At 41.8% G+C, this 24,407-nt stretch overlaps 2 long non-coding RNA genes across 2 annotated transcripts in view; both read left to right on the top strand.

The window, feature by feature from the left end:
* The first annotated feature begins 447 nt into the window (after positions 1-447).
* Positions 448-2,605, top strand: LOC142064561 (uncharacterized). Its single transcript, XR_012663153.1, has 3 exons — positions 448-905; positions 1,831-1,878; positions 2,485-2,605. It is a non-coding gene; the product is annotated as an uncharacterized LOC142064561 (long non-coding RNA).
* A 269-nt stretch (positions 2,606-2,874) lies between these two features.
* LOC142064491 (uncharacterized) overlaps positions 2,875-24,407 on the top strand; it is a 116,085-nt gene continuing 94,552 nt past the window's right edge. The window contains exons 1-5 of the long non-coding RNA XR_012663132.1: positions 2,875-3,500; positions 7,308-7,437; positions 8,650-8,823; positions 15,737-17,595; positions 18,112-18,206. This is a non-coding gene — a long non-coding RNA (uncharacterized LOC142064491). The remainder of the gene's footprint in view (positions 3,501-7,307; positions 7,438-8,649; positions 8,824-15,736; positions 17,596-18,111; positions 18,207-24,407) is intronic.

The following is a 24,407-nucleotide window of genomic DNA, read 5'->3' as shown; positions in this document are numbered from 1 at the left end:
TCCATTGAAACACGTAGATGTCTGTGGGGAGCCGCCTGAGTTGCTTTGATGGTCAAATCCTGCATCCCGAACAAGTTGCCAGCGTGCTGTATGTGGGCTTTCTTCTGCAGGGCTGTCTGTCAGCCTCCCCTCTCCCTCCTGCCTTTCTCCAGCGTGAGTATCCTGTGCTTTTAAGCAGAACTGTTGAACCGGCTGTTCTCTCCCCATGTCTGATTTCTACTTGCTCTGTAAATCAGGAGTTCCCCTTATGTCAAAGCTAGCAAGCAGAAAACCACCCTGGATTTCCAAATCCTGTAAAAAGTTTTTTGTTTTTATATAATAAAATAAAGTACTTTTATCAGTTGTTGGTTTGATACTTGCACTGAACTTGCTGTTGGTGAAAAGTCCCGGTGTGGGGACTGCATGGATGGCAGCTGTAAATTTTACCTGCACTGCTGGGCTTGGGTGGTGGGATTGGACCCAGAGGGACGTAACTGTGGCAAGTAGGGAGAAGGTATTTTGGCCTCCCAATCCTTAGCCTTTCGCTGTCAAAGGTTAACAAGCAATCTAGTTATTTCACACAGGAGGGTGGATCCAGAATGGGCATCGTGTCTCCTGTCACAGGTGAGCTTCTCCAGCTCCATCTTAAAATTAGCCAGGTTTGTCACTGTGACTCCAGTGACAAAGTTACTTCCCTCCTCTGGCCTTTGTCCGATTTTTGTTCAGGTCTTGCAGGTCAGAGACCTGAGGATGACGGCTTCCAAGGCGTTTCAGAGAGAGAACCCCAATTGCTGCTTCTGGGCTCAGCAGGAAAGAAGCCTGCCTTCTGCAGAGGCACGAGTGAAGGAGCCGGGAATCTAGGAGGGCTTGTGTTGTGTGGGGAAGATTGAGAACTACTGTCAGAGGACACTGCATTTCATCAAAGGGTAAAAACTTTTCACTTGCTCTTGCTCTGAGTTCAGCTTGACTCACTAGCCAAAGACTTGCTAAGCCCTTTTCAAATCTGTGAGCTTTCCAGGCCCTCTGGCACATGCTTCAGAGCTGTCCGTGTTGCATCTCTTGCCTTTTCCCTTCCTTTTGCTTCGCCCTGCCCCACGAGCGAACTTAACAGTCTGTGAAAACTGGTGGGTAGGTAGGTATAGGGAGGGGACTCAATGACATGTTCAGTCATCTCCGAAGAGATGAAGCCAAACAGAATATTTTTGGAGCAGTTTGTTTTCAAATAACAAGCTTAATGTAACAATGTCATTACTCAGCTCTAACTTCAAGGATGTGTTTTCACGGAAACACAATAGAAGCTAAGCTATCAGATACTTCATTTTCATTGAAGTAACAGCCAGTTTCACTGGCAGAAGTATTTCTGAATTTTTTACTCTTACTTAAGGCTGCTTTTGGCATGAGATAAATGTATGTTCCTGAAACTGATTAAGAGACTTCTGGGGGGAGGTGGGGGGGAAGGCAGAGTGTAGGAGAACGTTCACTGTCTGCTTCTTTGATCTGATTTGTTTTTATTATTATGTGTGTGAAATTCAATTTCTGAGAAAATTTATTGATGCAAGAAACCACACGTCATTTTTGTGTTCTGGATGTCGTAGCTACTCTCTTAGGAAAAGCCTGCATTTCAGGAAAAAAGCAACAGAGGTAGCATTCATGAAGAGTCAACCAATGTTTTTATTACTCCACTAATCAACAAACCTCTCCTGCTTGCTGTAAATCTGCTCCCATTGCCCCAGATGTTAACTCTATGGTCAATTCTCTTTAATCTTAGCACCCTCTGCTGTGGACAACTATAATAACATCGTATTTAATTATTCTTGGTTTATAACTTATGTGTCTCTTTTTATACCAAAGGATCTACAAATACAACACAGCTTGTGTCGATGGAGCTGCATGCATCAGGTATGAGAAATGTATTCTCTTCTTGTGGAAGGTGGCTTTTTTCCAAGTGTTTACGGAAGAAGAGATGTGTGGAATACAGACAAACGGTTTTAAAATACTCTAGACTAGAGAGGATCCCGAACCAATATCTTAGTCTTTGCAGAAGAGAGGTGGAGGTGATGCCTGGACATCGCCTCCGGGCTGCATAGGCTATAAGAAAAATTTTATATTTGGCATGTTTAGTTCCTCTGGGACATGCTCCGATTGTACCACTTCTATCTCTGGTGTCGGATTTTCTACACGAACAGGGGCACGTGGGTTAAAATTGGCTTTGGCTCTCCCTTGCCCAGATGTTCTCTCTTGCCAGCACAGTCCCTAGTTAGTTCCTCAGGTCAAGGGGTCACTTGTACCAGCCGGACTGGACCAGGACGTGGCCCCATGTTTCTTCTTACTTTTTGGAAAAAAGATACAACTTCAAAAGTGTCAAAATGGGCAAGAAGCAAAGATTGAGTATATGTATCCGCCTAACTTATAAGGAGAATTTTGCAGGGATTATATTTAAAAAATCAAATGTTGTTACTATATTTTTCCAGTAACCAGTTCCATTTTTTAATCCCTCTGTGACAGGAGAGGAGTAGGTTTGATTTCAGCAATTACAGCCTGAAAACTGAAGGAAGAATATTCCTAGTTAGGTAAGCTATGGTCAATTCTTCCACATTTGTCTACAGATGGAAAATCTCGTTTTCCTCCTTGGTGAAGCTTCTTGCAATAGATCCTCCGATGGGACATCGTTTCCAGCCACCCTTTCTTCTCTCTCATCTCACATTTAGAACCTTTCTTCAACTCTTGTCAGGCTTGAAGGCTAACAAGACGGCTGCACCAAAAGGATGCTTTTGAAAAATGCAGTCATTTCAAATAACACATAACCAGTTCTCTGTACTTTCAGTGTCTCTCTTTAAATGCGTAAGTATTTGTTATCAACCCTCCCTTCATATTTTCTGTTTTGTCTTCTAGAAAGCAGCATGTGTAACAGCAATAACAGTATGAATCAGTCATTTCCCTTCTCACTCCTCCAACTCCATCTGCTGATCACTCATACGAGAGCTCTAACAGCGGAGCTGCTTCTGAGGATTGTTGAAGACGTGGAACAGTGAAAGCCTTCTTGTCAAGCCTCCAAGAGCGAAGAGCAGCAGAGATGAGATTTTGAATACATTAGTAATAATACTGTATTGATCTCAAAACACTTTACAAACATTAACTAATTAAGCTTCCAAACAGTGAAGTAAGTTTGCATTAATAAAGCTGATTTATCACATGAAGAAGTAGAGGTAAGCAAAGGGAAAGTGAAGCGACCAGAGTCAAGTGGCGAGTGAAGGACAGAGAAAGGTGTCCTGATTTCTGGTGGTTCTGCCTTTCATGTGATCTCATTGAGAAAATTTTTGCAGTGAAGCTTACAGCCGTTTCAAATTGAGTCATTTGGGACGTTTTATTGCAAGACTGAGCATTTCTTACAAGAGCCAGGATGATATAAAAGCTCACAGAAGTCATAAACGTTTTTAGGCTCTCAGGTCCAGCTTTGACGGACAAGGGGCCATTTCTGAAAGCGGCGGGGGAGCAGCAGTGGCTGCGGAGTTTTCTGTGTGGTGAGCCTTTCTTTTCTCATTTGCGTTGCTCTGGTGGTGTTAGCTGGATAGAAAACGGCCTTAACCTGCAAAATGGGAATTGGTGTGGGCTTGACACTGATGTCATGCATCTATCCCACCCTTCCTGTGGGAGGAGTGGAGCCCTCTCGAGGGATTGCTGTGGTGCTCCAGTGATCGCAGGCAGTCTGTGCAGCCTCGGGGGCTGTTACGGAGTGGAACGGCTCGGAGTCAGTGGAGCAACCCTGGCTTAAAACCAATGTAACAAAGTGGAGGATCAGGCACACAGTAAGCGAATCATGCAGAGCAGTGTTGACCCAAACAGAGGATGATGGCTTAGAACAGGTTCCTCAGAGACATTAACTTATCCTTGGAAAGGCAGGTCTCAAAGCCAAGGCTTATACTTTCTTAATGGGTTTCATTAAGAAGAAAGGAAAGGAACTGGAAAAAAAGACATGTAGCTTAAAAGGGAACAGCTTCAGCACAGTCTAAAATTTGTTTGATTTTTCAATAAAAGAAGCCAATACTGCCTTGAAATTCATGTCCCTTCAAAGTTCAAGGAGGCCTGTATTGCTGGCCTGCTCAGTCAGAAGGCTCCAGCCACTCATTGTATGTGGATTGCACTCCAGGGACCGCCCGAAAAAAATATGATTTAGTGAAAGCTTGTACCCAAAACACATCATTGGCCTCTGATCTCTGAACATTTAAATATTTCAAGCTTACAAGCGGACGCTGTCACGAGGACAGACCCTGATCCCTAGCTGATTCTAGAACATCTGTTGAGGCATTTACCAAGTTAATAGATTAGCTATGAGAATCAGGCAGGTGTTTTTCACCAAAGCCAGAAAACATCAAAATCAGATTGCCCTCCAAGTCTTTCAGCACAGGCAATCGAGTTAGAATGACTCATAGAGTCTAACAGATAATAAAACACACATAACATTTGCTTTAAGGTACAGGTGGGGATATTTTGTACTGCGCTTAGGAGAAAGAAAAACTAACTCTATTTGGGAATAGAGTAATTGAATACAGATGGGAGGAGGCAAATGAAAGAATTTAGCAAATATCTCAGTGGAATAGCTAATGGGAACGAGACAGAATAGGAAATTAAAAATTATTCGAAGCAGATGGACCATTCTTTGAGTTTTTTAAAATTTATTAGGGCTGCGAAAAAAATGTGTCTGTTTATTTTCCACGGCCATGAAATTAATGACTTGGTGAGTTGTGCTTGTGCAATTTTATGACTGCCATGTCATTTGTCATAATTTGGGTGCTGTTTGATATGGATTTATGAATATTTCCTCCCCCCAACATGATTTATGGGTGTTGGTCATATGTGAATTAGACTGTCACCTTTACTATGAAAAAGTACAAATGACAGATTATAAAAAAAAAAAGTGCTCAAGTCCTCAGTGCTGGAAAGCAGAGTTCATGATCCCCTCTCTGCTTCTTCATTGGAAGTTTTTGTTTGGAGCTGACAATTAAATGTTTGGACTTGAGTCAAGCATATGGGAATGTTGAGAGGGCTTGAATAGATCTGAACTCATCTGAACTTCACCTGTGAAACTCGGCTTGAGTCATCCTTTCCTGGTACTGTGTGCTGAAAAAAATTTAATATATATACACACACTAGTTGCTATAGGAGGAACTGTACCGGAGCAGCAAGTTGGCCTGGCAAATTTGCTGTCTTGCTTCCAGTAGTGGCTAGCTCTGGGTGAAGCTTCCATGAAAAGTGAAAGGAATTTCTCATGATATGTGTGGTTATTCAGCACTGCGTTGTTGAAGGAGTGAAGGTGAAGGACATGCAAAACAGTCTGGATTTCTCTAACAATAATAGAATACTAGGTTTAGATTAAAGCACTAACTTTTATGCTAACTGTTATCACTTCCACCAAAACTATTAGTGTTTGCCATTTGTTTTGCAACGTGTAGCAACAACACGCACCAGTTTAGGACAAGAGAAGCAGCAAGAGTTGCTCCTGAGTTTGAGCCACCTGACTTCAGGTGTTGAACTGAGGCACCTAAGTTAGTACTGAATCACCCGAGGCTCCCCCATTGATGCTGGAAAGCGATACGCACCTCCAGAGGGCAATTCGGCCCACGTGTCTCCATCTGTTGACTATGCAGGCAGACTAAAACAGTACCCCTTCCTAATTTAGCTCCCCGGTTTGGTGTAGGAAAGTCATGTGGGAGGAATTAGAGCCCAGCATGGGATAGCTTTAAAAAGAAGAAACAATACACCTTGCATGACAACAAAACATTGCTGATCATCTTTCATGCTGAGCGAGCAAATGTTTCCTTTATGGGGGATGTGACTGGTTCATTCTACGGTTCTTAGACAACCATATGCTGAAGCCCATTTACTGAGGCCCAGACAACATTGCTTCTCCAGTGGGAGGCTGATAATTCTTAGTAGTAAGTATCTCTGCACTTGTGGGGGAAGGATGGATTACTTTGCAGGGACACCAGCGTGGTCTTTGCATGTCTGGATAGCACCTAGTACCTCTAGGGGTAATTGATTTTATTTTTTTAGATAGTCAACCAAAAGCCTGAGTTAACAAACCGGTGTCGTGTCGGCTGTTGCGATGGTAGCCGAGGTGCTTCGCAGTGGTGTTATGCAGCTGCACAGAACTGGAGTTTCTTGCAAAAATAAGCCAGGATCACCTGTACTGCATTCAAGAGTGAGGCCCAGGGATCTGAGCTGACTCATCAGGAAAGCTTCACAGCTATTGGAGAAAGCTCTGCTCATCAGTTGCAGTGCATTGATATATATCAGAAATATCCCATTGCTTGGGCCAACAAAACTTTTTTTCCATCTAGTACATCTTATCCATCCATTCCCAGGCTCTGAAGTTACTTCAGTTGTCCAAAAGTAGCTGACTGTCAACTTGTCTGGCAGTTCTAAGGTGAAAATTTTTCAGAATTCAGAAAACTTAAAAAATTTCTGTTTCAGTCAAGCAAAATATTTTGCTTAAATGCAAATAAAATGCTCTGCTTGGGATTTACCTAGGCTTAAGAAGGTGGGGTGTTTTTTTTAAGGTTTTTATTACTTAAATGCTTTCAAACAAGCTCCTTTTTTTTTTTAGAAATATTTTTTAAAAGTGGGCAAATGTGAATCATCTTTGTCCTTTTCAAACATTTTGAGTTTTGTTCCTTTATGGAAATAAATGAGTGAAAACAAAGCAAACTTAACCTTTTGTTTCACCAAGCCTGCATTTTGGTCAAGGCATTGAGCCTAGATTAATTCTCCTGGTTACTTCCCACACACACACTTACTGGATGGATTGCCCTGTATGTTTTCCACTATTTTTTACCATATTTTGAAATCAGTGAATTAAATATGGAATCCTTTTCTGTAAAAACAATTATACCAGGTTGGGGATGGAGAGGGGAGAATATCTGCTGTTGGATAAGAGCAGTGCTCTCACTGAGCTCAGACCAAAGCTGTTTTGACTGTATCTGGCATTTAAAGGGCCAACCTGCTCATACCCTGTTACCATAAAGAAATTTGCCAGGAAGGCAGGTGTCTAACTATACGGGCAATCAGATTGCAGAGCAAAGTAATCATGATTTCCGATTTTGAGCGTAGCTTTCCACATTAGCACATGTATTTTGGAAGAGGGGGTGAAGTAATCAGAGAAAGATAAGGGCAAGGGTGGAGATTATCTGAGACAGTACGGCTCTAATAGGGTAGTAAATTTTATGGAGCTTTTATTAAAGTATTTTGTTTCCTTTATGTAAAGAAAAAAAAAGTCAAAGCTATCTGAAAATGAGAAAATCCCTGAGTTTGCTTTCATTTGTTTTTAACAGTTACCGAACTGTAGCAATGTGTTCCTTGGGAGGCACCGTTTGCACACACATGTCTGCAAGTCTGAGTGAGTCACAGCTGCAGAGTTTCTTTAAGGCATGCATGCTTGGCTTTGACATGCTGAGATTTATGGTGAGATTTAAGTTCTTGTACCAATGGTGACGTTTCCTGAATGGTTTTCATCCAGATGGTCTCCGAGAGGATAAGGTTTAACAAGATTTATTCACTGAGAGGGGGCAATGTGAATTAAAATTACAAGGGGTACTGTATATACACTACTTCTTTCCCATTCACTGCCTCACGAAATGTAGAAAATCCTCCCTCTCCATTCCCCCCACAAACGAAGTTAAATGGAGTTGCTTCTTTCAACATATAGTTCCACTCTGAGCAGATTAGGGCTCTGGCAAACAAGTGCTATTGATTTTGTTGGGGTGGAGGAAGGGGTTACTGCCCTTAATTTCTACACTGCCACTTTGCCATGGTCTTCCACCCTACTAGTGGAGGCAGCAGATGCAAGCGAGTGCCAGTTTATCAACTGTCATAGCTCGCAGACCATTGGCAGTTAAAATTAATGTGCTGGCTCTGAGCTGTATGGATGACGGCTGGGCCATGTTGCTTTCGGATGGCTCTGTTTCAGCTTCTGGTGGGGGACCGCTGCAGACAGCTGGGAGAGGTAACCTCTTAAGCCATTACCACTAAATCCAGCACAACCCCTCTGACTGAGCTCCAAGAGTTCGGCCTTTGAGAGCTGTTAGTCCTAACCAGCACTCTTTGAGGTCCTGAGGCTGTATCTTCAATGGGTCGTAGGCTCAGTCGAAGTCAGCGGAGCACCAGTGATTTATGCGGGCTGAGGATCTAGGCACGGTAATTCAAATTATGATTGCTGAAGCTAGATTTTCTGGAAATTGTGTGTATTTTGCAAACGAAAGAACTGATGTTTTTTCATGTAAGAACCTTGTAGGTTTTTATAAGGTTATTGACACACAGTGAAACAATTAAGCACATGCTTAACTGCTGGTAGATAAGTATCTTCACCAAAGAAAATGAAAAGATATTGCTCCCATGCTTAAAGTTAAATGCTTTGTAAGCGTTTTGTTGGACAGAGTCGGAAGATTTATTGTTTTCTGGGTTTCTCTTTTTAAAATACTGTCAGAGCCACTATGGAAGCCTACTATAGGCTTATTCAAGTCCTGCTTAAAAAAACCCCACAATTGGTAGGTATTAAAAGATCAGTATCTTTTATCCATTTGTTGTTTTCTTCACTTGCAGGCTGGTTCCCCCCACCCCCACCTCCATCTTGAGGTATCGAAAGTATCTTATCTGTGAATAATTTGGCTTCTTTAGCAGGATCAACACATTTCAGTTTGACTATCTTTGAATCCAGCCAAAACTCTAGTGACAGGAGGCAACAAGTTCATCCTAGAGGAGCATTTACAGAAAAATACACTGTCCTGCTTGATAACCAGAAAAAACCACTTTTATCAGCCTATTGCATTTGGGACCATGAGCATGTTCAAGGTATGTTTGGGGGTTTTGTTGGTCTTAGTTTGTTTTGTGGTTGTTTTTTTTATTATTATTATTCTTTTGCTTTGCAATCTCATATTATTTGGAGAAATATCTTTAATGCGTTGCCTACTGCTAGTCGAGCTCTTACAGATGAGATCTTCACAACCTGTGACTGGTCTTGAGCCCTTCAGTTTCTGAGTTGTCAGCTTGTGGTTCTTTTATTTTTGAAAGATTGCTACTCAGCATTTCATAAAACCATCTGCACTTTGTATTGTCCCGATTTCACCAGCCTCAAGAATAGGTACTGAAAATCACCAGTTGCTTTTGAGATCTTGCGCTGGGTGAACATCATCTTTTTAAAACAATGGTAAACAAAAAGTGAGAAGACTTTGTGATTGTTCTTTATGGCTAAGAATGGACAGTCTGAGTAAAACGTAAAAGGGTTAATAATTGTAATGAAATAGGCCTCATTGTGTTGTTGCAAGTTAAAAAATATGCCTCTTGCTGCAGGGCTTGCATTAATATTGTTTGAGAGAAGTAGCATCAATGTACTGTAATAGACTTTTATTAATAGGCTAGCACAGTCATCAGTCTCTGGGTTGGTGTGATGGCTGAATACAGCCAGCATGAGCAATCTTGACAAGCAAGTAACAAAATCTATCAATCACCTTCAGAGTGAAGATTCTGTGATAATTATGTTTACAGTGGTAATAAAATATGGATAAATAAGGCATTCAAACCCATGGAAATTTTAGGGTCCATAGTGAATATCCTATGAGATAGAAAAGAGGGCATCACCATAAATTCGCCTAGCTGTGTAGACTGAGAACATTATTCTCTTGACCCATCTTTCTATTTTTAGAATAAATTTCATGCATTTTTCATTCAGCACTGTTCAATGGTAAAATCACTCCAAGGCTGAAGGCCTCGGTTGCTTTTTCTTCTTGCTGTTGGCATGTGCAAGGATGCTCGGTGCCCTTCCTGTTGATGGTGCCGATGCTCTCAAAGCAGCAGCGTTAGTGGCGTTTTAGAATTTGTGCTAGTCACTTTTTCTTTCCGGTATTGGCCAGATAAAGAATGGAGCATGTTTGGTTCCCTTTTATGCTGCTCTGTGTGGGTGGTTGACTCCATTTATTTCAGTGGAATTACTCGAAGTGTATGGTATAAGGAAAAACAAACTTCCTGGTCTAGTGGCTTCTGGTGTCAATGAGTCAAAGTCTCCTGGACTGAGAAGTGATCTGTCATGATTGCTGGGAAGAAAAAGGTCCTGATTTTTTTTTCTGTCCTCAGGCCATGTCCCTGGCAGGACAAAGAAGCCTTACGTAGTGGGAATCCATTGCATTTACATCAAGTTTCAATCTCTTTATAATGGCAGGTTAATCTAGGCTTTAGCATAAGGAAGAACATGGCCCAGTCTGAGTCACCGGTCTGCCCCACACTAGACAGCATCTGACGTTTTTGGGGTTTTATTTTATTATTCCTACGAAAAGTAGTAAATTCAGTTCCTGGAAAAGGTGCCAGTTTGACAGTCCACGGTACTGATGTCCTTGAGCGCGACTATGGCACAGCCCTGCTCAGGCAGCAGCAGAGAAGGCTTCTCCTGCCAGTGTGCCTCCACCCTGGCCCATAGTGGGGGAGAGGTAACTTTGCTTCCCATGCTTCATTTAATTCTTGGCTCTGTCTGCTGAGAATGGCAACGGAGTTGCCAGTTGTGGCACGCACATTTATTGCGAGGAAGTGAGCCAGAACCACCAATCCATTTTGCATAGACACTGAACAGCAATGGTAAATACTTCTTGTTCATTACCACCCTAAGCTGGATTTGAGCTGAAGACTTGGAGGTGAAAGGCTGTCTCCCATTCCTTAATCCCCTTAACATTTCAGTCTGCCTCATAAAATTTTCTAAAAACAAATGTAAACCTTGTGTATAAAGTGAAATCCAGGAAAGAAAAGAAAATCCAGAGCGAAGGCTGAGTCTGTTTTCTTCTTCAGCAAGCTTCTTTGCTAGTAGTGACCCTGGAAAATTGTTCTTTGATTATTCTCTTGAGAGATTACTCTAATTTCTTGCTGCTGTAGATGGCCATATGATCAATTGTCATCAGTCACTGCCTGATGATGGGTCATTACTTGCCAGTGCATACTTGGGGGAAAAACACATGCGACTTCCATTAGGAGGCAGAGTGCACCTACATCAAATATGAAGCATACAGTAAGTTCTCATTAATAACATTTCAAGACTGTCCTCCTAAAGTCCCCAGCACAGAAGCTGCCTTCACAGTGGAAGAACTGAAACTAAGAAAGATTTGCAGCTTACCGTCAGGAAAATGAGCATTCCCATAAGTGAAAATCTGATTTTATGGTTGAGCATTTCAATAGCAGAGATGGGTTTAATTGAGAAAGAAAGGTAAAGCTCATTCTTTTCTGTTCTTTGCTTCAGGACCTCCTAGCTTGAGAGAGCTTATGTAGTTTAATTAATTCATTTAATTAAATTAAGTTGCAGCCGGTATAAATATTCCCTTCTTGTTCCATTTCAAAGTTAAGAATGCAAGCATGGCATCATGGAAAATGCTGCATCTCATGGGTACGGCAGTGGTCAGGCGGTCTGGATGTCTTCAAGAGCTTAGAGAATAATTTTAGTGAAATTTTAAAATAGATTTCTTTCATATTTTCTAAGCATCCTAGCAGCAATTCAAATCAAACAGACCTTCAGCTGAGTAAACTACTGAGAATTAAACAATATAAAGGAAGCACAGCCCCGCTATGCTGAGCGGCCTTTTGAACGGGTTCGGCAAGGACCGCCTCTTTCCTATAAATGTGAAGATGGTTTCTGTCTCTTTCATTTAGGCTTTCGAAGCGAAATCTGGTGGACCAAGAGGAAGAAGTTTAGAAAGAGGTGAAAAGTGGAAGAAGCAATTGGGTTTCGATCCCAGCAAATATGTAGAGACAGGATTGGATGAGACTGTGTCATCCAGTCACGTTGCGTTGTGTTCCCGTCTGGCACTGAACGACACCGGGTCTGGTGCCTACTGTCCTAAATCAACAGATATATACACGGGAGTTCTGTGAGGAGGGTTGGTTTCTGTGCTTCCTTCCACATCCCCAAAGTCCCATGTCTGTATGGAAGACCTCTTAAGAAGTCATCTGAAGAGAAGCAAAGAGAAAGGAAAGTTCGTCCTCTGACTAGTGGTGCTATCTTTTGTGCATGCTGCTGGTAAGGGCATTGGTGTGGAATCACAGGCATAGATTCGTAACCATTAAGAAACTGAGGGTAGACCTCTTTTTCTGATGTGACACACCATGTAAAAATGTACAGATTAACTGGAATAAACACATTTGAAATGACTATCAGACCACTTATTTTTAATCACCTGAAAGTCAGCGTTAAAATTCTGTAGGTGTGGAAGAAAGTGGTCGGCTCAGCCCTCGTGTCCTCATGTACGCGGGCAGGACCATGCTTCGGTGCAGAGAGAAGGCTGCAGTTAAGAAGCTTTGAATTAACTAGCGTGGTTGACTTAAGTTGCTGAGCTGTGACGGTGAGACTCCTTACCCAAGACCCCGCTGAAGCCTGCACTGCTCTCGGTATTTGAGCTACTTAGAGTATGTCCCCACCTCTGGATTGCAATGGAAGTTATTGCAATGAATCACAACTGCAAACATTTCGTTTGAAGCATTTATCAGCTGAGCTTTGGCCTGCTTCCTGATCACAAATTGGCCCTGGATGGTTACTTGTAATATGCTGTGTAACGCTGGAACCTACGTTTTGGGAAAGGATCTCTTTGGGAAATATCACGGTCTCTACACCTTCCAGCTTAACGTGCTGTGCTCACTCATCTGTATTTATTGAGTTGTATGGGTTTAGATGGGAATTTTATAGAGGAAGTTTGAGCCACGATCCCACTGAAATGTAGAGAGAGCTCGGTACCTCTACCCTTAGGTTACAAAAATGTAGGAGAAGCCCCTTGCAAATTGTTCTGTTTGAAGTCATTTAGGGCTACATAGAGATGCTTGGTGGAGTCACCAAGGGTTCCTGGGGTGGTCAGAGGCCCGACATCCACTGAAAGTCAAGAGGATTCAGGCTTTTTTCTGGATCCTCCAGTCACTACATTGTTTCTTCAGACACCAAAGTGTGTTTGTAAATCTCACCCCTAGGATTCTTGAAAATCCTGCCCTTTAGCTGGTGTGCCGCTGCTGTGGATTAACATAACCCCCCCCTCCATTGCCCAGCTGTAACTAAAGCAAGACTGCAGTGTTACTGATGCATGTTCCTCTCCGGCACCATCTACTGGCTCCAGAACCAGGCTTCCAACCACTGCTCTCTTCCCATTGGAAAACAAGTAGTATTTTCCTTTGGCCATAGCCTAAAATTCGGTTCAGTGCAGATGCCGCTGTCGTGGAAGGAACTCGCCGTAGAGTGATGGTTGCAGAGCCTTTTGGGAGAAAGCTTTGTAGTATGGCTCTTGTACTAACAGTTTAGATTCGTAATTCAAGGTGCAAAACTGCCAAAGCACATAAAAAATAATGTGATGATCTTGTTATAGATATTTTGTTACAGTAAGAATCAAGAAGGGGGGGGTGTCTGTGTATTAAGACTGTCATAGCCTTTGAGCATCTTTTCTAGTCCTAATAAAATAGCTGAGAATGAAATGAGCATACGTAAATTATAGAATGATTCAGGGCATCGTGTTGTTAATAATGTAGAGAAATGAGATATAAAAGCTTTTACTCAAGCATACCCTAAAGCAAATTTAAGTAGAGCACACAGCTATGATGCTGATTGTTTTCACAGGTGTTGGCACCATATGAATTAAATGAAGAAAAAAAAATGGTGAAACATTTATGACTCATTAGAATTATGTGGTTTTCTATCCTGTCCTAACAACTGAAAAAAGGTGTAATTTACATTTGCAGCCAAATGGCGTGAAGTAACATTATACTTCACCGACATGAAAAGAGGAGACTTCCAGATGACTACTATTCTGAACTTCTCTAGTTCTCAAATCCTGGATTTTCAGGTTTTCATGTGGACTTCTGAGAGCTAAAATTATTGCCCCATAAAAAACCCAAAAAGGAATATGGTAACTTTGAATCTATAGAACATGTGGTTTCAAGGAGCTAAGTGCCATTCGCTACACATAACACCTTTACAATCAGAATATTTCTCCTTTTCATCAAAGAATACACTTGATGGATCCAAAGAGAGCCACATCTGTGGGTTTTTTTAAATAAATAAAACTCTGCATCCTCCTTTTCCTCTCTCCTTTTCAGAGTTTAATTTTTTTCTATCAGAATTGTTTTGTTGTAGATTTTAAATATTTACATGAAGAGGGTATCCTGACAGGCTGATCTATTGCAGGAAAGCAACAAATAAACAAATCCATGTCTACAGTATTTTAGATTCTGGTTTCCTGAGCTGCTAAGTGTTTATTTTTCCTATTGTAAAAACCTGCATTGAAATGCATTTAAAATGGAGTTCACATGGCAGCTTTCAGGCAACATCTAATGTTTTAACAAAGCCGTAATACAAGCCTCAGCTTCCCATACGCTGCATAGTTGGCTAAAAAAGAAAGCAGCTGATTTATCAGAGCCTCTGTGCTGTAGATGAGTCTTCAGAAAAAGAACATGTCGTACTTTGCAACTGAGACTTTTTTGCAAACACCTAATAAAGCAGAAAAAGAAAGTTTTACTGGGCTTCGTGAGCACATTTTTCTCCTCTCACCAGAGCAGCAAACCCAGTTTGTAATCCTACTTTCATTTATTTCATCCTCCCCTGAAATTTCTCCTAGCACAAACTCACTCAATTCTGGCTGGCTAATTTGCATCTCATGGTCTGCAGTATCTCTTTAGGAGGTGAACTATTAAAAATACATTAGCCTGGTGTGGATGGTAATGGGCCAAATGCTGCTGGTTTTGAAGGCAATCTGGGAAGCCTCATGCTCTCTCTGACTCTTGATAGCTGTGCAAGTAAGTTGTTTGCTTTTGCTGTCCTTGGACTTTAAAAGTTCTAGCAGCAGATGTAGGTGAGCTGATTGTCCTTCTGAAAGTCTGGGCTGAGAAAAGCGCTTTTCTTCCTTTCCAAGCTTGTTCTAATCTTTAACGTTACCTTTATTTCTGTTCTGCCAGAACTGTGTCCTATTAGCATCCAGAAATGTTACACATAACTTTGGCTTGCTTACAGAAGATGATCCAACCGCTAACATTTGCCTTCTGTAGCTGAATGCTGAAAGAAAAAATAATCCACATTTGAAATGTGAGACTTTGCTGCTGTCAGTTTCTGGAGCTGATTATTAGGGCTGCGATTTTTATCTACTCACTTGTACAGTAATTAAAAGCAATTCCCTCATCAGTTATCATCCTGTGAAGCCAGCTTTTAAGCAGCGCTTGATGTACAGTTTATTAACCTAAGCCCACGTTGAAGGAAAGGTGACATAGTTTAAAAAGTAAGAATGAACACATCTGCTCTGAAACAAAGAGCTGAATGTAAAATAGATGCTTATTGTTAAGCTAGCAAAAATGGCAATGGGATTTTAATTGGCAAAGTAGGAGTAATCACCTGGCTTGGGCCCGGTGCACACCTTCATTCTGTCCACTCCCATCTGTGTCCTTTTTACGTGGATTATTTTCTGCGTGGGTGTATCCTGTTGTGATGGAGAGGGTGGTTAAAGACTTGAGGAGGAAATCAGGGAGACAGTTGCTGTGGCATGCTGAGGAGGAAGAGCCTGACCACCTTTGCCACACCCTCTAGCAGATATCGATGAGCACAAATGCTTATCGGTGTCGGCTCCAAATCCGAGGTATTTGATATTAACTCAATACTGAGCCTCTGGCCACCAACGTTGTAGCTGAGGACGTCTTTATTGCAGTAAGAGATTTTGAATAATGGGCAATGAAAATCGTGATATTTACCTGTGATAACTTTTCTGGACAGGTGCTGGAGACAGAACGACAGGCTGAATGAAGGCAAACTGAAAGTGAGCCCAGCCACGGATCTTACACATGGGACTTTTCTAGACCACTGAAAATGATGTGGAATCTTGTGAGAATGCTCAAATATTAGGGGAAAAAAGGCATTTAGAGAAGAAAAGTGAAAGTGGAGCAGAAGTCCCTAAAGCGTTACAGGCTTGCAGAGCTCCTAAAGCACCGACGGGGGGGAGCCTGAGAAAGGGGGATAGAAACAGCTCTGGTGTAAAGGTGCAGGCTGCAGCATTTACTGATGGAGTCCCGGCATTTGTAGAACGGGGAAACTATGAGGTGGAAAGTTACTACTGGCTGTGCTCTTTGAAATGGAGCCATTCAAGGCAGTCCAACAGCACAGCGTGGTGTGCGACAGGCAGCAAAGCAATTTGCAATCCGTGCTCGGCCAGAGAGAAAGGAGCAAGTGTCACAGGAGGTTGTGCCCATCCCCAGCCACGCTAGGAAGTGAATGAAGAACTGCATGGACTTTATTTTAAATGGAACTGAACAGTAATCCCCGGAGGTTTAAGAGTTGAGATCATGCAGTGGATACATATTTCACACCTGGGGATAGAGACATGCCTGAGATGAGCCAGGAAATGTATCTACAGGCCAGGCATGAATACCCGGTTGAAAGCATACATGGAACAGTGCAAGCTGTGCAAAGAATCTAGTGATTGACAAGAAATGCTTCATGAAATCCCAGCCCAGCCCTGGGAAAAGGTCAGAACAGACTTGTTAATTTCTAATGAAAGAAACTTTATGGCCACAGCGGATTACTAACCCAGTTCTTGGAAGGTGTACAGAGAAGAACAATGATCAGAAAACTGAAAGCATAGACTTTGAGATGTGCTACACCTCACTCGCTGGGATGAAGTGAGAGGCTCCTGATCCCTTCGTTTAAGCATTTGAACATTTTGGTGCCTTTAAACATTTCTGCGTGAGATTTATGTCCCTGAAAATACACAACAGAATAGGAAGATGGCATCAGCCTCGATGGCAGCCAACAAACCAATGGCAGCATTAGTTAGATAATAAGGGTGTTTGGCCTGGTTATTTTGAACCTCATGAATGCTAAGTGCTCCTACGGTTTAAACAGAGACATGTGCTCAGACACTGGCCTTGCAGTTTAGGTGAGCATGTCTGCGAAAGCAAAAACAGTCGATATTTTTTCTTTACGGTCCTTGGGAAGGTAAGCAAGTGCAAAGGACCCAACACTCAGAGTTACTATACGTAGGAAGGTATGTATGAAATTAGTCATGAAGTTATTATGAAAAGTAACAGCAAAAAAAAAAGTTGTTACTGGGTGCAGGATGTGAAATGAGTAGAGCAAGCAGGAAAAATGAAACTCGAGGCACCGTGCTGTGACTGGAATCAAAGATAGCACCAGGGGATCGTAGTCTGTTAGGCTAATGTAAGCAAGGCAAAAGGGCCGTGAAGTGTGTGATCAACACCGGCTCAATGGCACTGAGCCTTTCAGGTGCCCTCAATAATAACAGAAAACAGGGAAGCTGAACAGTACGGGGAGAGCTTGGTGGCTTCGTCGCTGGCATCCGCGTTGTTTTAGCTATTACGGAGTAGCCTGTCTGGCATCCGATCACCCCCCTGGTGGAGCGTCAGTCTGCTTTAGGTCCTGCGTCATATCTGCTATTCCCGTGCAGATGTCCTGGATGCCTGAGGGCCTCTCAAATGGCACCGGGCACCTGTGCGCTGGACGGAGGAATCCTGGCCTTCGCTTTACGAAGCAGTGTGCTCTAGAAGGGCCGCGACAGCGTGGTAATAGCTGCAGCCAAGTGTGGCAGCAACGAGCAAGTTGGAGAGATCTTTAAACAGGTAGGGCTGTGCAATAATTATCTTCAGCTTGGGCCTTTTAAGGCTGGCTGTGGGCTTAGCCTGGCAGCTTCCTGCCTTGGCCAGGAATGAATCGCCTGTGGGGAGCTGTAATTCCCAGAGCAGATGGGAGTTGTCGGGCCTACAGTCAGAAATGATGGAAAGGGATACAACATGTAACAGCTCCCTTTGGGCAGGAGAGATCGGGGGGGACAGGTGGGTCTCTCCAGCCAAGGAGAGGATATCACAGATAAAGATGCCTTAGGAAGATGCTTTAACAGGCAGTCAGGTGTCTGTGTCGGATACCCAGAGGAGAAAGCAATTAAAAGAGCTCTAGTTGATTAAAAAAAAAAAAGGGGGGTTGAAGAAAATTGAGTTAGTCTGAGAATGAACTTAATCACCAAGGTGCCCTTGAAGTTTATCAGACCACCTAGAGGTGCAATATCCTAGACAGGCAATGAGTTCTCAGAAATACCCTTAATCTAATCTTTTTATTATTATTATTTTTCCTTACCCTAGAAAGATTGAAGTGTTTTGGTTTGGTTTGGTTGGAAGACTGAACTAGCTTGCCAGAGGGAATTCGGAGGAAACCAGAACGTTTTCCCAACGAGAAGGTAAGGCCCAGCCACACCTTGCAACATCAAATCTTTAATCATGTACCTGCCTGTAGAGCAGCAGCAATATTCAGTGTTTCCGTAACATCATTCATGCAAGAATTTCAAAGCACTTCATAAGCACTAATTAATCAAACCTCACAAACACTCAGCAAGCAGCAACTTTGCCCACCAATGAAGCGTAATCACTTCTAAAATGGAACACGATGGCAGTTTGATATCACATAACGTGACGCAACAGGTCAAGGCAAGTAGAACAGGAGCAATTGAGGGCACTTGGGAAGTACCCATCCTTAAAGAGCTTTGCAGTTACAGTGCTTCTATTACACTGGATATGCTTTGTGGAAATATTTGGTAAAAATGTATTTGTGAAAAAGCAATTTTTGTATTGCACCAAAAAGAACCATCTGAAATATATTTTTTAATTCCTAGTAGAGCTCCTGATGCTAAAGGCAAATACCTACACTTTGTGGGGGCAATCTGTCAGAATGCTTTCCTCTCGCCGTGGGAACATACTGTTTCTATCCCTCTAGCCAATGGCACCCGCAGTCTTAGAGATCGTGAAACCAGCCACTCCTGTGGGGCTCTTGACCCCCAGGTGCTGCCAGCTGAGGTTGCCCAGGGGGAGGAGGGAGCTGTGTCAGAGGCTGCAGGCTCTACCTTCAGTTCCTCTATGTTTTGAGGGACTACCTGGCAGGTTTAATACTTCCCCCCCCCGATGGGGGTCTCCAAGCCGTGATCCCCAGCCACAAAACCTGCTCCAGAGCAGAAGCCACAGGGCCTAAATTAGGGCCTTCTCTTGGCCCAGTTAAAGCTGTCAACGTCCCAGTTGACTACAATGGGAGAAAGATTGGGCTGGCCCAGTTTCTTTATATTTCTGCCGATCCGACCTTTACGGGTGGACTAATTCAGACGTGCGTATGCTGCTAATGTTCAGAGCGAGTATCTCCCAATTAAGTATATGTTGAACAACCTTGAGCTTTTTCTGTCTATAAGCAAAACATCCCTGTAGTTTAGGTCTCCTGTCCCATCGCTTCTCATCTCTTCTGGAAGCAAATGGGATACAGATTTTTTTTTTAACATCATACAATAAAACTATATTGTACTTGTGTAAAACAATGTGCAAACCATTAAGTAGAATAATGAAATGCTGGAAGTTAAAACAATAAGCCTGGATGATTTAAACCTTGCTACATTTTAAACGTGCAATATGTTTGCAAGAACGAATTGGTCTTTGGGGCTGAATAAATAGTGCAGATATCCAGCCCATTTTGGAAAGAACAAGTAATACCTAGGAACATAATTTAAACCAGTGTTGTAATTAGCTGGTCATTTCACATTACTGGAGTTCTGGTCTTATTGTTTGGCTTTATAAATGACCCATATAGTCGTCTCCTAATTATACGTGATAGGTTTAAAACAACCCAACAAAAACCACCAAACTGTTTGGATGAGAATCTTTCCTTTGGCAGAATAGCGAAGAGTAAATTATTTAGATGGATTATGTGGTACACTCCCCATTAATATGCCTTTGCAAACTTATTTAAAAACCCAAGATCTGGAGGCTTCTTTAACTGTACCTTCAGGATATCATAATTCTCCCTGGCTTCACTTCCTGAACATGAAGCAACACAGTATTTTCAGTCAAAACTCATCTCACCATACATCTAACTGATAAATAATGGATATTACTGTGAATGCAAAAAGATGGCTGTGTTCCCGATTATGGTGGAAACTGTAGAAGCAGAAACTCTATTACGAAAGTCAATCAAATTCTTGCAGGACTAAACTGAGAAGCTGGGGCGACTGGGCTTTTCCTTCTAACTTGTTTTCTGCCTGCATAGGGTATGAAAATCTTTCTGACTTTCACAGTGGGTCAACCGTATGCCATGCCAATACTGACGTGGAAACGAGGACTCTCTTAAGGCTGCTCTCGGTTACCATCACCTTCTTAACACCCTCAAGAAATCACTTCGGTTCCCTGGGATCAGGGCGAGAGAGATGTTCCTAGTCGCAGTACCCTTATAACTTCACCTGTAGCAGATCAGTAAGTGATATGCTGTAGAGGAAGGCATTGTAAAGTTGCCACGTGGGGTTCTTTATTTTTGTTTTCCAAATTCAGCATTTTCCCAACAGCATGAAGCCATGGGTACTTGGTCAAACTGAATTTTTGTCCATTTCATTCTTGCTGGAAAGCAGCTACTGCAGGAGGTCGGCATCTGGTGCTGAATTTGAGTTCAGTGCAATGGAGTGAGGACTCTTCAGTAGCCCGAATTATGTCATTAACATCAGCATGTCTGCAAATGCACCACCTCGGTGAAATAATTCCTAGGGAAACTGTCGATTGCGAATCATGATGCTGTATTGTGAAATCTGGCTGAAGTAGCTGTTGTGTAAAAGGCTCTCTGAACGCATAGATTTCAGCCCTCTGGCCCCTTGCTACCAACCTAAAAATTAAGAAAGTAGGCTTTCATGTATTTACCTCTTTTATATTCTCTTGGCTTTACAGCTTGATTGAAAATCTGCACTAATTGTAAATTGCTGCAATAAAAAAATACGTTATATCTATTCATATAAATACAATAGAAATTAAAAGTTGGGGGTGAGAAATGAAAAATTCATAGCCTTGAATGTTGAGAAAGGCAGACCTGCTGTCTCCCCTTGAAGTCACCTACGTGAGACTTTTTGACATAATGGAAGCATCAATGAACTGCTCTTGATTAAAAGTTTGACAGGTTGACACTATCCCCCTGAACGGGAAGACCGAGGTTGAAAGAAAATTTTAATACAAACAGAATTTCATTAATACCACCGTTTGCTATAATGGGGGTCTTTTTTTCCCCCCACTGTTGTTTTTGCTTAGATGGTGTCATTACCTTTTAAAGGGGAAAGACACTATGGTTAAGCTTTGTCTCTGAAACAATGTCATACTAATGGAATGGGAGCTTTCAAGTAAAATCTGAAAGAAACTGCCTGGAACAGTTCTGATTCTCCAGGCACAAACAAAACCAGTTTTAATAGGGTGGTTCCTTTAAATGCAAGCTCTATTCATTGAGCCAACAGCTATTTTGTAGAGATAGTACAGAAATTCATTAAACAATATAAAATAATCAATATAAGCAGAATATCAGGATGGCCTTACATCTCCCAGGATCCAAAAATATAGCCTCACTTCACTTTATTTACCTTCTGAGAGCTTTTTTACTAATGTGGTAACTGTTAGACTCTATCTGCTCTGCTCAGTGTTAGGGCTGTCATGATGAAAGTGCATAAGCAATATAAATAATAGTTGTTGGCACATGAAAGGAACTCTGAGTAGATTGTTCTTTTGGAATCTAACCGTCAGGGTTTTTGTTTGACTCTCGGGGATTTTTTTTTTATTATTATTTTTTATGTTTAATCCAAAGATTCTTATAATCTTAAATTGATTATTTGCAAAACCATCATTCTTTTAATATTTACATTGCGATTTAATATTTATAGCTTGATCCCAGGCAATTCTTATACAATTTAGTAAATATTTATTAAATCAGACTCGTTTTTAAAGACTTACAGTTTTGTAAGCACTCTCTAGCACTAATACTCTTTGAAGCGGAATGTCAGCCTTTGCAAGTCAGTTCCTATATTGTCTTTCTGTTCCTTGTCTGCGGTGATCCTTCTTGACTTCTTTTCACTGCTGAATAGTTAAATAGTTTAATCTCTCTCAGATCCTTGATATTATCAGGTTATATAACCTCCCACTCCTTTCCCACTCAGCATCTCTGAAACGTAATATTTGCACGTGGATTTTTGACTTCTCATTTGAGATCTGCAGAGACCTCCAAAGCGCTGTTTGAGCCCACAGCATCTCTCCTCGTGATGCATTTTTAATTTCTCATTTACGGGCAAGTAAACTGACTTACTGTGAGCTTACAGTCAATATTTTCCTGATATCATTTAATTGCAAGTGTGCAGTTTTCAGATGTGCAGCTTGAGACCTTTACCACGTCACTTGCAGATTCACTCTCTCTTTTTTTTGAAGATGATGAGTGTTGAAGTACTGACTCACAGTGGAAAGCAGACCATGTACACCACCTCAGTTTGGAAACCTAAAACCAAGCCATCTAAATCAATGAACTTGATACAACGCTATAAACAGCTTACCCAGTCACCAGCAGAGTCAGTAATAGAACTCGGGCATCTGCTTCACATTTCCTTGTTCTCCTGCTACGCCATTCCTCTCTCCTTAAAGCATCAGTGACAAATTAAGTAAAAATGGACATCTGAGGAGTATGGGGAAGAGAATGTTGAAAACAAAGCAATTCAGAGCATTTCATCCCTTCTAGCCAAGGCAATGGCAGGTGTTCTACGTCCTATTACAGCCTTGATAGCATGTTATGTTGCATCGTTTCGGCATACTTGCTTTCAGACTGGATGACTAAATGTCAGTTCAGATAGCAGTTACCCAATCCAAATGAACCACAGTTGGATGGCAGCAGGTGAACATAGGAGCGTCCAGTTCAGGAGCCTACCCTACCGCTCCATACTTGGAAGGCTGCAGATATACCAGATTTTGTTAGTGGAAAAAAGCAGTTGTAAACTAGGAAATATTTTCCTGTGATTTTACAGTTCTTTCATGATTGATTATGGGTCTGCACATGATGGAGAAGAGAGCTTTTCAGAATAAATATGAACAGTTCTGATTATCCATTTTCCCATTTATTGACACAAAATGGGCAATAGACAACGTGTTATAAGCAAAAAATGTTTCACTACATTAGGAACCATTTATTTGCTAAAACACCCATGAAATCAGCCTCTTGACATATTCCCCAGCAAGTTAATCTGATCGTGATTGGCTCTGAGTGAAATGGAAATGAGAGAATTCCAATAAGCATGTGAACATACAAACTGATTTTCAACCCATTTTAAACACAGGTCAGCTCCAGACATTACTTGTATCGGCGAGTAAGTGAAAAGCTGAAGTGCATCTGAATGTAAAAGCCAAAATCAATTTGATTTTAAATGATTTTCAACTGATTTTAAAAAGCAATGGTGTGGAACTTATGTGTAAGGTTAAAAGGCTTCACTTTTATTCCCTTCAGACTAAAGCAAGCTTATTTTTTCTCCTTTATTCAATTTGTTATTTTCTTATCCCACCACTGTTTTCAAAGGCCTGTGTATCACTTTACCAGTTTAAGTCAGAATTATTGGACCAACAATGCAAAGTATTTTTATAAACGGAACTAAACACCAGATGGGACTCCATGAATATTATATTATTCATGGCTGTTGATTTAGAAATGCCTTAAAAAAAATTATCTAGTCTGTTGTTGTATGGCCTCAGCTTTATTCCAGCCGCAGGTTTCTTTTAGCTACACTCGTTGGGTACCCCGATGGACTCCGATCAAAATCCCCGCTGGAAATAGCAAGAGCTTTTCCTGTTGAGTTCAGTGGGCTGCTGGTCAGACTGTGATTGCCACCCGTTCTCTGAGCAAAATGGTTTTGTGATACAGGACCCATAATGAGCCTGAGGAAATCTGGATCCAATCTTTGTCCTTGTTTTGCCTAGTCTTGGTCAAAACATTTGTTCTCTCTCAGCTTTTGTTTCCTAAACGATAAAGTGAGAGTAATATTTTTCCTTCCCCCCACCCCCCCAATATCTTGTCCTCTGCCAGTGTAGACTTCCCTGGGTTTTGGCTAGGTTATTGCATGTGGAGCAGCAGCAGCCCCTGCATATCCCCCTTGAAAAGTGGGTTGTAGCTTCTTACAGTAGTTGGAATATTGTGGTGCTAATTACTGTGGAATTCCAGAAATACTCTGATCAAACAGTGGCAGGGGAGCGTAAGTCACTACAGCTCCTCAGGTTGGACGGACAGGCACTAGCCGTGGAATTCCAGTTGTTCTAGGCGACTGCTGCTTGTGCATTGGAAGATGCTTCTCAATACAGATGTGATAAGGACCCAAATTATGGTCAAACACAGGTTTAAATTATGCGGAGAGTTATTCCACAACACAGCTGAGCAGGATTTAAATGAGTTTAAATTGGAGCAGAATAGAGCTTGCTGAAGTCTTTGCACAAATATCCGTGATTAAGGATGGTGACAAATGTGTCAATTGTAGAGTTCTGTATCGTAAAGGATTCAAAAAACATAATCCATTCGTCTGGCAGTATTTTAAATGAGTAAACAAGCTAATTGCTGAGCCTTCTCTACACTACTG

Source organism: Phalacrocorax aristotelis, chromosome 14, assembly GCF_949628215.1.
Source record: "Phalacrocorax aristotelis chromosome 14, bGulAri2.1, whole genome shotgun sequence".
Taxonomy (NCBI): domain Eukaryota; kingdom Metazoa; phylum Chordata; class Aves; order Suliformes; family Phalacrocoracidae; genus Phalacrocorax; species Phalacrocorax aristotelis.
The sequence above is the reverse complement of the archived record's forward strand: the minus strand, read 5'-3'. Positions and strand labels throughout refer to the sequence as shown.